Genomic DNA, 14491 nt, shown 5'->3' with positions numbered 1-14491 from the left:
TATTTAAAAAATATTCGATTAAATTAACGATAGTTATAGAAACGCTATTATTTATAAGTATTGCCAACGGTTTTATAAAAAGTGCCGTTGTTTCTTGAGTATTAACGGCACATCATAACCGTTGTTAACTCATTTTTATACATTTAAAAATTAATCGAATTAATTAACGGCGTTTTTATAGAAACGTCGTTATTTGTATGGTATTCCCAGCGGTTCTGTAGAAACTGCCGTTGTTTCCTATGTATTAACGGCACATAATAACCACCATTAACTTGTTTTTATACATTTAAAAATTAATCGAATTAATTAACTACGTTTTATAGAAACGTCGTTATTTGTATGGTATTACCAGCGGTTCTTTAGAAACTGCCGTTGTTTCCTATGTATTAGCGGCACATAATAACCGCCTTTAAATCATTTTTTATACGTTTAAAAATTAATCGAATTAATTAATGGCGTTTGTATAAAAACGCCGTTATTGGTATGGTATTACCAGCACTCTAGTAAACAACGCTGTTGTTGTCAACAATTAGAGGCGACTTTTTGAAAACGCCGTTAATATTCCACTTCAAAAAGATGTCGTTTTTGTAGTGATGGTCTTACAATACACAATTGAATAAAACAGAGCATGTTTTATTCACCTAATATAGAGTTTGATTTCTCATGATACCCATATCGTCATAGTCTACACTGACTTCACCAATCCAAATATAAATTACAAAAATTGGGATGGAAGTACAAGGTATTGGGGGAAAAATGAATAGTATTAAATCAAGCAAGAAAAAAATTGAGAGTGAGAGAGTAGAGATTTACCTTTTGAGAGAAAGATTTGTGTGAGCCAAAAGAGATAGAGTGGAGAGTTACCTTCGTGAGAGATTATAGATCAAGAAGGAATCCAGAATCCCCCATCTCTCTCTGTCAAGGTTCTGTCGAGGGTTCAAACGAGAGATGACTCTCTCTTTGTCGAGTTCCAAACAAGAGACTCTTCTATCTGTCGAGGGTTTTATCAAGGGTTTCAAAGATCAGAGATATCTCACCACCATTAAGGGTTCTTTCGAGATTCCATTGAGGGTTTCAATTGAGGGATGATTAGCTACCATAGTCACCCGAGGGAGTAGACACTATCGGAGGGAAAAAGATTACTCTTGAGGGTTCTGTCGAATGGGAGTCTCTTTTTGATCTATTTCTATTTTATGTGGTTAGGGAAAAAAATGATAAAAAGAGTGCTTTACTCTTGAGAGTAAAATTGGAATCGCATAAAAAAATTTGACCAAAAAACTGCTCTCCGCAAAAACGAAAGTGAGAAGTACCAATTTCAATACTTATTATAAAAGTACTGTTTTGACTCTTTTAAAAAGTTATTTTTTCAAAGCATTGGATGTCCAAACGATAGAGTAAGTGTTTCTGACTCCTTGCCAGAGTCAGAAGTACTTAAAGAAGTCAATGCAAACAGGCCCTAAGCTACTAGGGTAATCCTCAAGTTGATAGAGACTGTAAATCCTAAGTATAATCTTCAAAGGGGACCTCTTCATATGACTCCTTATATGTGGGCTCCTTAATAAGTGAATAATCTGAAATGTAGGATAAGGTGAGTAACGGGGGAATGTTACTCAACAGGATGAACGTTGTTCCAACAACACGTCATACATGCATGAGTAATGAGCTGAGTAGTTAAATAATGTGGGTTTTCATAATGTAACATACGATAAATGTCTAAGCATAATCAATAAACAGTTGATATAAATTTCAATCAATCATTTCTGTCATTTAAAATAATTCATATCACCTTTAAATTATAAATCATCTATTAACATCACAAAAGAAAGGAAAAGTACATAATATGAATATGGCGGTATAATCAATAAGAGAGTAGATAAACAAGTCGATATAACAACCTTGGCTATGGCAATTCGACGTGGAATCCCATCATAATAATATGATTTTTTATGGTCGGTCTAACATTCCATGATTTGGGAGACCATTATTCGGCTCTTATTGGCCGTTGACTAAGAACTGAATACTGAGTTCAACTAATAATGAGGTCGATTGTTTGACTACTACAAACTAAAATTGATCATTAAATAGTCTAAAAGACCCCTCTTATCAAAGCCTATTAAGAGGCAATGCATGTGAGCTCTGACTACCTCTACAAGATATATATATATATATATATATATATATATATATATGGGTAGCGTTCAATGGCAAACTTTTTAGCAAACTTTTTGGCAAAACATTTTTCAAAAAATGAGTTAGAGGTTTTGGAATGGGCTGATTTTTGGTGAGGATGATCTCTACGGTGAGGAGATCATCCTCACCAAAAATCAGCCCATTCCAAAACTTCTAACCCATGTTTACAAGCTAAAAAATTGTGGACCGTCCATTTTTTGTAAACTAATTTTGATGGGGTTAGAAGTTTTAGAATGAGCTGAGTTTTGGTGATGATGATCTCCTCACCGTAGAGATCATCCTCACCAAAAATCAGCCCATTCCAAAATCTCTAACTCATGTTTTGAAAAATGTTTTGCCAAAAAGTTGGCCATTGAACGCCCCCCTATATATATATTTATAGACCGCCTTTGCACACAAAATTTCCTAAGAAAAAAGTAGAAAAAATTCTCGGATCGCATAATATATAACATGCTTTAAGGTATCCCATACTAGCGAAGAACATATGACATTTAGTGTTATCCTAGATTGACCCGCTGCTTCTGGATATATACCAACACGTCACTCTTTATAGGTTTTCTACAACCTTTTTCTGATAAATAAAAACAGTTTTATTTAATATATAATATATTGTTCTTTCTATCGAAAATACAAGTAAAGTTCGGTAGTGCTCTCTAGTGACATCTATCTTTCACTCCATCTATCCATCTATCATATCTCACGTGATTGTGGGAGCGTGAGATATATATCCATTTATTTATTTATCATGTTTTATGTGGCATGGCCACTACATAAGATTGGAGGATTTATCTCATCAATCAGTCGAGAGCATACGTTCTTTTTATCAATCCATTAATCTCTATCGTCCTAAGTATTTATCAAAGTACTTTCGTTTTTAAAGTCATTTGAAATCTATAGAGTATCAACCAATCCCATTCGATGGTTTTTGTTGAATAGAAAAACTCAAAAAAATACGATAAAGCCATAAGATGTTAAAGTTGGGAAAACTATGAAAATTTGACTAAGTGTTAGAAAAAAGGATTTTTCAAAGTTGTTTAAATTGAAAATGATTTTTTGTAAATGGAAAATATCATATAATTTTTATAACTTTATTCAAAGGAACGATAAAGATATCGAGTTTTGAAAATCGGGCAAAAACTCCGTAATTTACGTTTTGTTCTTGAATCAAAAATCAAATTTTAATACGATGAGATTTGGATTTAAAAATTATTCTCAATGTTTTCAAATAGGGGTGTAAACACCCCATTTTTGCACTTGCCTGATTAATCAACTCGTCAACCCGATTGCAACAGTTCCCAATGATGGATGTTTATTCCAATGCTTTATTTTATTACCAAATATGTTTCAGAAATCCAGATGAGGTATCTCGAACTGACAAAACTATAGAAACCACGCTACGCTAAGAAAATATAACCCAAAAAACATAGAAATCATCATTTTGCCGACAAAAATAAACTTTACGATAAAAATCACTAAAAAATAATTAAATTATCAAAATACCCATAACATCAAAACATCCCTAGAGCTTACATTACGCTTAGGAAAATCATTTCAAACACATAAAACAACAAATCGAAATCCAATAAATTATTTCGTCAATTTTCACAAAATTTGACAAAATTACGAAAATACCCCTCATAAAGTTCACGACCATTTCACACAAAAAATTTGATAAATAATACAAACCAATATTCTCATTGAATTTCTTATGAAAAATCGATTCTAAAATATCCTGGAACATCAAAAACCAACTTGAAACGCAAAAGTTCTCTTCAGCGGCAAAATGGTAATTTTCCAATTAAAAAAATTTAAAATTCTGAAATTAATAAATAAAATATTAAATAATGTAGGTGAAACATTAATAAAATTAATTTAAAATTTTGAACAAAAAAAATCGATCAATCAGGCTCTCAGATAAAATTGTTGATGGTTGCCTAGATATTTATTAAAGGACCCCTCCGTCTCGGGGCCGAAAGAATTAAAAATATAATAAAGGGGGATTCTTCAAAAAATTAAAGTCAATCAAGTAAGACTTAAGTCAAAAAATTAAAGTCAATCAAGTAAGACTAAAGTCAAAATCTTAAAGTCAATTAAGTGAGACTAAAAGTCAAAATCCTAATAGAATTCTAATTAAACAATAACTCTAATTAAACAATAACTCTATTTAAAACAATTCTAATTAAAATATAACTCTATTTAAAACAATTCTAATTGAAATATAACTTTACCTAAAACAATTCTAATTAAACAATAACTTTCTCTAAAAGAATTATAATTAAACAATAACTCTATCAAAACAAGCATTCAAAAAATCTATAAATAGGGGTTCCTACAACCTATTTTCGTATCAAATAATAAATCCTAAGAGAAGTAGGTCAAAAAGCTTTCCTAGCCTCCCATAAACCCTAATTTTGAAGTCCTAACTCCTTACCTAATACCCATACCTCAACTTTAGCTCAAAAAACACCTAAAAGCCCTTCAAAAACACATAGAAATCCATAAACAAATCCGAAGAATCCAGATCTAAGAAAGATATACCTTGCCTTGGACATTGAAGCGAATCCAGCGACTGAACGAAGCGAGGAGTACTGTACAAATAACTATTCTACCAGATCTGAGGGAACAAGACCATTATCTTCGGAAAGGTATATAGTTCTTATTTTTTTATTACTTAGGTCTTTTAGCAATGTAGTTTATTTGGGAATTAGTAGAGACCGCCGTTTGCCGGGCGGGGTTGGTGCCTAACACCTTCCAATCCTGTAATGTGATCCCCGGACTTAGTAGTTTTTGTAGTAAATTAGTTGATTTATCCATTTAGAATCTAAGTTTGGTTCCTAGACCGTAATAACTAGGTGGCGACTCTCAAACCTCAAAGGTTAAAAGCGGATCCGCGCACCCCGCGGATCGTGGGCACTTTCAGTTGGGTAAAACCTTAATTTCATTAAAGAACTTAGAATAAATGGAAAGTAAAAAATTAAAGAGAACATTTACTTTAATGTTTTTAATGAAAGTAAGACTGGAAAAATAGTTGGAAAATAAGTTGCTCAAATAGCTCTGGTGGTGGCAAAAGGCTATTTCTGGTAGTGCCACCGATAGAATGGCTATAGGCATGAGTCGATGTCACCAAAAATATATTTGGTGGTGCCACCACTAACATAGAATTTGGCGAAGGCAGAACTAATTTCTGATGGTAGCAAAAAGGTGTCATCGCCAGACACGAACCAAAAATTGATTTTCTTTAAAATGCTTCCGGTTTAAACTCCAATTCAACATCAATTTTCACAATATACAATCTAAACTATAGATTTACAATAAATCCCAACAAATTGATATAATCAAATCATGAATTTGAAAAATACACCATATGAAACGAATAACAATTATTATTCGATTATTTAAAAATGCAAGAAATTAATGAAATAAACAGTAATTGAAAAAAAATAACAACAATATAAAAAATCAAATAAATTTTTTATGAGAATTTTGTATAACTAGAGGGTAAAAGGGAAGGCATCCTATCTTGGATTATTTTCAATAATTGATCGGAGTTGATGATCACCTCTGGGAGATCATGAAAATTTTTCTTCGACGAAATATGATTTTCTTTGTGTCCATGCGTAGCCCTCGACGAGGTGAACGTCTTTCCTTTTTGTGACAAAACTTAGATCGACCTAAATCGCTCTAGATCTAAGTTGCAAGATCAAGAAAAATGAGGACTGAGTTAGTTTGGAGAAGAAAAAGAAGAAATATTAGATTTTTCTCTAGAGTTTGATATTTATACTTAAGTAAGGATGTAAATATTAATTTGAGAATTATTTTTTCCGAATACTGATTTGGACATTCCTATACTCTATTTCAGATGATTTTTTGATATGAAACTAACGGTGTCATCGTATTTATCAAATTATGTCTCTAAGTTAATTTTTTACCTATTGGGTAAAAATTGACATGGAACTTGAGGATTCGATAGCTTTTTCATTCGACTCTTAATTGAAACATGCTTACAAGTTAAAGTCTGTTTTTCGATCATTTTAAATCTATTAGTGGAGATAGTTTGCCTCAAGTGTTTGAAATTAAAAATCAATATTTTTAAAATCAATGTCAAAAACTACAAATCTTTTATCGAGATACGTATTAAAAATTTCAGGTCATTACAATATTCCTCATTAATGCTATGTAATTTAGTATTAATAAGGATTTATATAAAGATAAGTGGCATTTAAAAGAACTTAAAATTTACAATTATTTTTCTTAAAATTATGTTTCAAAAATTTTTATACATAAAATTATAAGAAAATTTAAAGGGAGAAGAAAAATAATAAAATTAACTAAAGTAATCATATTTCATTAGTAATCGTAATTTTCAAGAAAAGAAAAATATTTAAAATCGTAATATAATCATTGTATGACAATATAGAATTACACTTAATATGATGAATTAAAAAGTTTTTAGTCACAGGATCATATTTCTATTACTTATAAAAAAAGATCATATTTTTACATAAAAATTACATATTTAAATTGTTAAAATTGTTTATATATTCCTCACATGGCATACCAGAGATTTGATATGACTCATGGGATATTTTTTAAATATTCAATGGAGAATTTTTTTTATATTATAAAATAATTAATTTATTGTTTATATAATTTGCAAATAAGCATCTCCTAAATCATCTTATTTCTAAAGACAATTGTAAGTATTTGACTATAAATATTTTAAATCAAGTTAACAATTTATCTCATCCAAGATGAGTGACTCGGACGAGTTAACTTGAATTATAAGGAGCCGAGATGAGATGATATTTTCAATTTTAAAAGGATTAAGATTAAAACATGATTTTAAAACTGCCAGAGACCAAGATGAGTCGTCTCCTTAGTGACTTATCGTTTGTAAACAAACTAGATTTACCATGTGAATCATCCTTCACATTGACTTGTCCAAGGTCCTATATGATTTGTCTATTATTCTCAAAATATCAAACAAGTTAATAAATTAAACACGTCCGAGGAAATCAGAATTTTGTAAATTATTGATAAGAATAATAATTTTTAGTCGGGATCCACATACACATAAAGCTACTCGTAAAGTCACAACGTGTTTTATCTTATATGGGAAAAAAGGTCAGAATGGGCTGAATTTTTGTGAGGATGATCTCTATGGTGAAGAGATCATCTTTATCAAAAATCAGCTCATTTTGAAACTTTTAACTCTAATTTTACAAGTTGAAGAATCGTGTATCGTCCAATTTTTATAAAATTACTTTTGATGAGGTTAGAAGTTTTGGAATGGGTTGATTTTTTGTAAGGATGATTCCCTTACCATAGAGATCATTGTCACAAAATCAGCCCATTTTGAATCTTTTTACCCATATAAGATAAAACACGTTGTAGCTTTATGTGTCTACAGATCCTGACCCATTTTTAATTATGTAGATATTTATTTTCTAAATACAAATATGATACTCTAACTAAACATATTTTATAGGATGATTGGGACGAGTCAACTCAATTAATGTAAGGGAACGAGCCTCTCTTTTAAATTCATGGGTAAAAAAATAGAAAAGAAAATTTTTTTGAAAAAGAGTTGGTGGAAGTTTTGAAAAATTGAATGCCCAAAAATACTCTTCACTCTAAAATGGAAACAAAATCCTACGAAATGAGTTGGTGAAAGTTTTTAATACCTAAATACCCAAATTACCCTTGAGTTCTGAAATGAAAACAAAATCCCACCAAAATCTCCCATTTATGGAAGTAAGTTGCCGTTTTTGTTTTTTTTTATTTTTATATAGTATATAAGGAGCTTTTGGGGTCCACCAAACCCTAACCCTACACCTCATACAAATGATCCCCCCCCCAATCCTAACCCACTTCTTCTGTCTAATTAATCTCTTTGTTTGTCAAGTAAATACTAAAAAAATTTGCAGTTTCCATCAAAACATCAGGCTGAGGTTCGAGTATTTTTCCATGGTGAGGCATTTTTTCCCGCTTTCCTCTAGTCATTTAGGTCATGGCCTTGACATCAGTTCCAACCTTCTTTGCTTTCTTATTTACTTTTTCACTGTTAAAAGAATGATTTTTATTAAATTTTGTGCTTGTAGGTCAATTGATTTATCTACCAAAACTTTTGGGATAAAATATTTGAAGATGATAGAGTATAATTGGATGTTTTGCACTGCAATCATAAGGTCATTGGTCCAATCCCAGCTTAGTTGCAAACCAAAGGTCAGCTGTTACTATTCCTTTCATTCAATTTCTTTTTATTAATTTGGCCGGACATTTTATTACCTCAAGTTATATATCTCATGATGATAAAACTTATTTTTTCAATATCAATAATAATTTATCTATTTTTTTCTTTTGTTGAAGATAGAAAAGGAAAAGTCAAGAATAGATGGAAAGTGAAAAAAACATGGACCGAATATTCTTAAGTATTAAACTTTTCTTGTTTTAAAAAAAGATTCTAATGAAGCGCTCTCTTTTTTTGGTACTCAAGATTATTGGATCCATTAGTGTTGTATTTTCACATTTCATCAATGTCATTGTTGGGATCATTCAAATGCCATACTTCCTATTGGGATTGGAAATGCCATATAATGCATGCTTGATCATAATCTTAACCATCACTCCAATCAAATGGTCCAAATAGCACTGATTGGTTACCATTGTCCATATGCACAGCATCCACATAACTCGGGCCTTGTTTGGTAGTGTCAAATCTTTTGGGCCTAGCTTAGACCTAATCAATTTCAAATTTATATCTTCTTGGGTTTCATTTTAACAATGAATTAAGTATGCACTTTTACTTGTTTGATAAGAAGAAAGTACTTACTTAATTCTTTTGCTTCTGCTGGAACAGATTTTATTTCAAAATGTGTTTTAAAAATGATTGACTGAATAACTAATTTTTGGTAAAAGATGGTGTAAGTGAGTAGGGCTATCAATGGATTGGATGAGACTGAAATCTGACCAATCCGTTTGATAGCTTTTGATATGGATTGAACATTTGGGTTTTGGTAAGAATCAACTTTCATAAAGAATTTGATGAGATAGGTTTGCAATTTGTTAAACTGTCAGGATTTATGTAAATTATATTTATTTATCAAAAAAGAATTAGGTGAATTTTAATATATATATCTTGTTTAAATATATGAAGTTTATTTATATTTTGTATACTAAATTGGATTTAACAATTGGATCAAGATTGTAGTATAGGATTTTCTTATCTAAAGAGTATATTTAAAGGATTTTGCAGGATTTCTTTAACTACATAATATCTTTCGACTAGTTTAGTGAGGACAAAATTGAACCTCATCCATCTTCCCATTTAGATTATTGCCTAGAAGCCTTCAAACATTATGTTACGGTGCTTTGCTTTATTCAATCATGCACTGTTTTTCTTGTTTCAGTTTCGTCACCTATGCAAGAAATAGATTTTCTAACAAACGTGGACATGCTTGAAATAACTTCTTGAGTCATATGTAAGTTGTCACCCTCTAGTCATCTTCTTTTTTGGTTCTCCTTCCCATTTTTATTTAATTGTTCTTGATGGATTTTGTTCATAACTTTGGTCTCTCTTCGAATACAGTGATGCCTGTTGATAATATACTGGAAGTTATGACGAAATGTTTAGGAAACGAGCTTGTTTTTGGGAGCTTTTATAGTAAGATATCTCTCTCCCTCTCATTGTTGGAAGATTTTTTTATTTTATTTTATTTTTTATTTCTTTCTATTATGGTTTTAGTTGTTGAAGCAGCTAAGGTGAATATCTTTCTTTCTTTTTTTCTTCGGTTTTTTTATTTGTAGTTCCAGTGAAAATTCATGAGTTGATGAACGTCGTTGGATTCAGCTGCCGTGCTTGCTAGCAGCAGCTGTTGTCCTTGGAGTTCACAATAGACCATCCAAAATCTAAACAATTAACAAAGTAGGCACTCATGTACTTTTTTTCTTTTTTGGGGCTATGTAAGGGAGTGGGGATAAAAGTAGAAAAATATTGTACTAAAATCCATCTTTTTCGCTTGATACTCTTCCGGTTGAAAAAGGAAATTACATGTTATTTTTGTTTCTAAGAGCAAGAGAGGTTAATGCTTCACCTTTTCTATTATCTCGCTACAACAAAGTGATTCATTGACATTAATCTCTCAACTTGAGCTTTCTTCCACTGCTCCACCTGATATCAAGTAATATACTAATATTGCACCCATTGAAGCAGAATGTGAGACATTGGAATCTGTTTTAGTAATGATGCTCTTGCACTTTTGCAGCACAAGTGTGAGACACATTAGAGATTGAAACTCTGTTTTGAACTGTGGGACTGGATCTCTGTCATGTTATTTGTAGTATTCTCAAGTAATTTTCCACCTCCATATTCATTTACAGATTTACAGCCAACCATTCTATCATTTCCTCTAGCAAGGAATGTCACCCATTTAAGTCCTCACTCCTTTAGGGGCATTGAGACCTTTGGGTCCATGATTAAATCCAACTTCATCTAAGGAAAACTTTTTTGCTTCAATTCATCAAAGACCGCAACATTTCTAGCTAACTGAACTTCCCGACTAATGGTAGTACACGCGAAGCATGTGACTGATAATCTCCAAAGGTACCTCCTTTTTTTGGATCATATATCTAACCGTAAACCATCCCAATATCTCCAAAGGGATGTTAATTGAGAAAACTATTGAAGTGGTTATTCCATTTTGCTAGAAGTTTATGACTCACTTATCTTGGTGTTGAGTATATCTGGATACTCTGGTTATTCCCCCTTTTTTATCTTTACTCCTCATTAAGAGGCAGGGCGCCATGAAGCATTTTCGATCCCATTGTTTTCATTTTTGTTGGTAGCTTTGAAGACCACTTATGGTGCCATCTAAGTCCTACCCAAATGCCTCATTGAATGCCAAGTCGATTTAGAAAGAAAATGATAAAACTTACCCCAAAAGGGTTTAACTATAATACTTAATAATGATCACCTTTAATAAAATCAACCTTTAAACTAATCTAAAAATGTTGAAATAGAATTTATCAAATAAAAAAGATCTTCCATTATATTTTGACCCTTTAAATGGTCATTTTAATGCTCATAAAATGCTCAATGCTCATTTTGGGTCTTTTCGAGTGGGGTCCCGTTTAAATTGGGGTGTCTACAAAAGGTATGTAAATTTAGTTTTGTGAATCACATTAATTTAATTGTTAATTTGATTGGAGCATGATACCTAAATCCTAATAAAGTGGATTAGAAAATTCATCAATTGGTATCAAAGTCATAGATGTGCATTATTATTCAGTCAAATTAATATTGGAGAGGTTGAATATTGATTTGGTTTTTTCATGAAATTTTAATATTTCATATTGTAGACACTCCATTTTTGCACTCGCTTGATTAATCAACTCATCAACCCGATTGCGACAATTCCCAATGATGGATGATATTCCAATGCTCTATTTTGTTACTAGATATGTTTTAGAAATTTGGATGAGGTATCTCAAATTAACAAAACTGTAGAAACCACACTACGCTAGGAAAATATGACCCAAAAAACATAGAAATCATTATTTTGGAGATAAAAAGAAGATTTACGATAAAAATCACTAAAAAATGATCAAATTATCAGAATACCCCAAACATCAAAACATCCTTAGAGCCCACCTTACCCTTAGGAGAACCCTTTTAAACACATAAAACAACAAATTAAAACTAAATAAATCATTTCGCCAATTTTCACCAAATTCGACAAAATTACGAAAATGCCCCTCATAGGGTTCACAATCATTTCATGCAAAAAAATTCGTAAATGACACAAACCAATAATCTCATTGAATTCTTTATGCAAAATCGATTCCAAAACATCCCGGAACATCGAAAATCGACTTGAAATGCAAAAGTTCTCTTCGGGGGTAAAATGATAATTTTTCAATTTTAAAAATTTAAACTTAGAAATTAATAAATAAGACATTAATTAACGTCAAGTGAAACCTTAATAAAATTAATTTGAAAATCTGAATCAAGAAAATTAATCAATCAAGCCCTCTCGCAAAATTGTTGATGGTTGCCCACTTATTTAAGTGGAGCCCCCTTGATATTTATTAAAAGACCCTTCCATCTGGGGGTCCAAATAATTAAAGATATAATTAAGGGGGTACTCCACAAAACTTAAAAATATATTCTTTCATTTGTACGTAAGAATTAAAACCTAATTTAAAAGACAAAATCAATCTCATAAGACTTAAGTTAACACCTTAATTAAAATCCTAATCTAAGGAAACCTAGTCAATCAAACAAGATTTAAGTCAAAATCTTAATTCACCTTATCTAAAAGGAGACCTAGTCAAACCTTTATCTTCCAAAAAAAATCTATAAATAGGAGTCTCTACAACCTAATTTCACAGGTCAAAATAAACCCTAAAAAAAGTAGGTCAAAAAGCCTCCACAGCTTTCCCAAAAACCCGATTTTGAACCTCTAACCCTTTACATATCATCCAAACCCTATTTTTTGTTCACAAACTCCCATAAAATCTCCACAAAATACTCAAAAATCCATCAATAAATTCAGGAAACACTCAGATTTAAGAATGAGGTACTTCATCTTGGAGATCTGGAACAGATCCAATGACAGAAACAAAGCAAGGAGTATCTTACGAAGAATCATTCTACCAGTTCTGAGGGAACAAATTGTTGCGATCGTATGGTATATTTTTCTTTTATCTTTTTTATTTGATTTATTTTAGATTTTTTTTAGCAATGTAATCTTCTTGGAAAATAGTAGAGACGGGTGTTTGCCGGGCGGGGTTGGTGCCTAACACCTTCCAACCCCGTAACGTGATCCCCGGACTTAGTTTCTTTTTGTAGATTAGTTGTTTTTATCCATTTTAAGTAGATGCTCGGTTCTTAGACCATAATAACTAGATGGCGACTCCCAAACCTCAAAGTCAAAAGCGGATCCACACACCCCGCGGATCGAGGGCGCTTTCACGTATAAAATTCCCTAAATACGATGAAGTCATCCTCGATTGACCACCTTATTAACGTTAAACCGATGACAAAGTCCAATCCTGATCATGTTGCCAGTGTTTTGGTTATTTGACGCCAACATTAAACCCATTGTATGAAGCATGCAATTTAATATGTAAGCATGCAATAATGGATAATAATTTTTGACAATTTCTTTAAGTGTTCGACTACACATTAAAGGTTTACAATATTATGATATTTTCATGAATCTTAATGCATGCATGTGTTTTAAGTGTTTTAACCATGCATTAAAGGTTAATAATATTTATTTGGCCATTACAGCATGTGTTTAACAAATAATAATAATAATAGTATTCCATCCGATCTAGAAAGCATGTGTTTAAAATTTTTACCACGCATTGAAGGTTGAACATTTGTATTTGAAGTGTGTGTTTAAATTTTTTATCATGGATTGAGAATCAATTTTTTAAATCAGATTCTATCAAGGGTTCATTTTTTATAGCATGTGCTAGAAATCAGCTTTTATACTATGCATTTAAGGATCAATTCAACCTCCATGAATTATCACATTTTGATCGAATCTGCTTAATATTGGTTGACCTTATGAATGACTCAATAAGTCTAACCAAACATTGACTAAGTCAATGGTCACTGGAGTAATGCATGTGGAAATGTCTATTTTACCCTCAAACATTATTTTTAAGATTTTGGGAATAATTTAAATCTATTTAAGAATTGTAAATAGTCGTTTCAAAGAGAATTTAGATATCTATGTATTCAATTGTGTTATGAATTAATGCAATTACTATAACAGATATTCAAATTGAAACATAGATCACTTATCTAGTTGACATGTGCATCATAAACTTAAATGTTATTTCTTGAGACATTAACATAGAAATACAATTGCATTTCATTACTATCCGTATATGATTAAATAAGGCTAAATATCTAAAATAAAATCTCTATACCTTATAGGATAAGATGAAATATAAATGTGTACACTTATTAAAGGAAAGTTAAAAGATAAAGAACCTAGATATATGTTCAGCCCTCATCGGGTGTTAGGTCTTGCCTATAGTATTTTTAGAAAAACTAATAGAGTGGTCATTCAAGTGAAATACAACTAAAATAGAATCACGTTCTACCTAAAGGTGACCGACCTATAGAGGTTGTGGTTTCCTTTGAATATTGAGACTTCCCAATCTCATCAAGGCTACAAAGGTGTGATTTACTTACATTAAACTGTTACTTCGGACCAAAGGTGTTTTAGGATAATTTTGTGTAAGTTAAGTGAATAGAATAGTTATAAGTGTGATAAGAAGATCA

The 14491-nt window shown here is 31.4% G+C and overlaps 1 long non-coding RNA gene across 1 annotated transcript; it reads left to right on the top strand.

The window, feature by feature from the left end:
• Positions 1–7988: 7988 nt before the first annotated feature.
• Positions 7989–10387, top strand: LOC147401628 (uncharacterized). Its single transcript, XR_015178223.1, has 5 exons — positions 7989–8160; positions 8292–8415; positions 9600–9671; positions 9779–9853; positions 9997–10387. It is a non-coding gene; the product is annotated as an uncharacterized LOC147401628 (long non-coding RNA).
• Positions 10388–14491: the final 4104 nt, after the last annotated feature.

Source organism: Akebia trifoliata, chromosome 5 (assembly GCF_017979445.1).
Source record: "Akebia trifoliata isolate Shusen 1 chromosome 5, ASM1797944v1, whole genome shotgun sequence".
NCBI lineage: Eukaryota > Viridiplantae > Streptophyta > Magnoliopsida > Ranunculales > Lardizabalaceae > Akebia > Akebia trifoliata.
The sequence above is the reverse complement of the archived record's forward strand: the minus strand, read 5'-3'. Positions and strand labels throughout refer to the sequence as shown.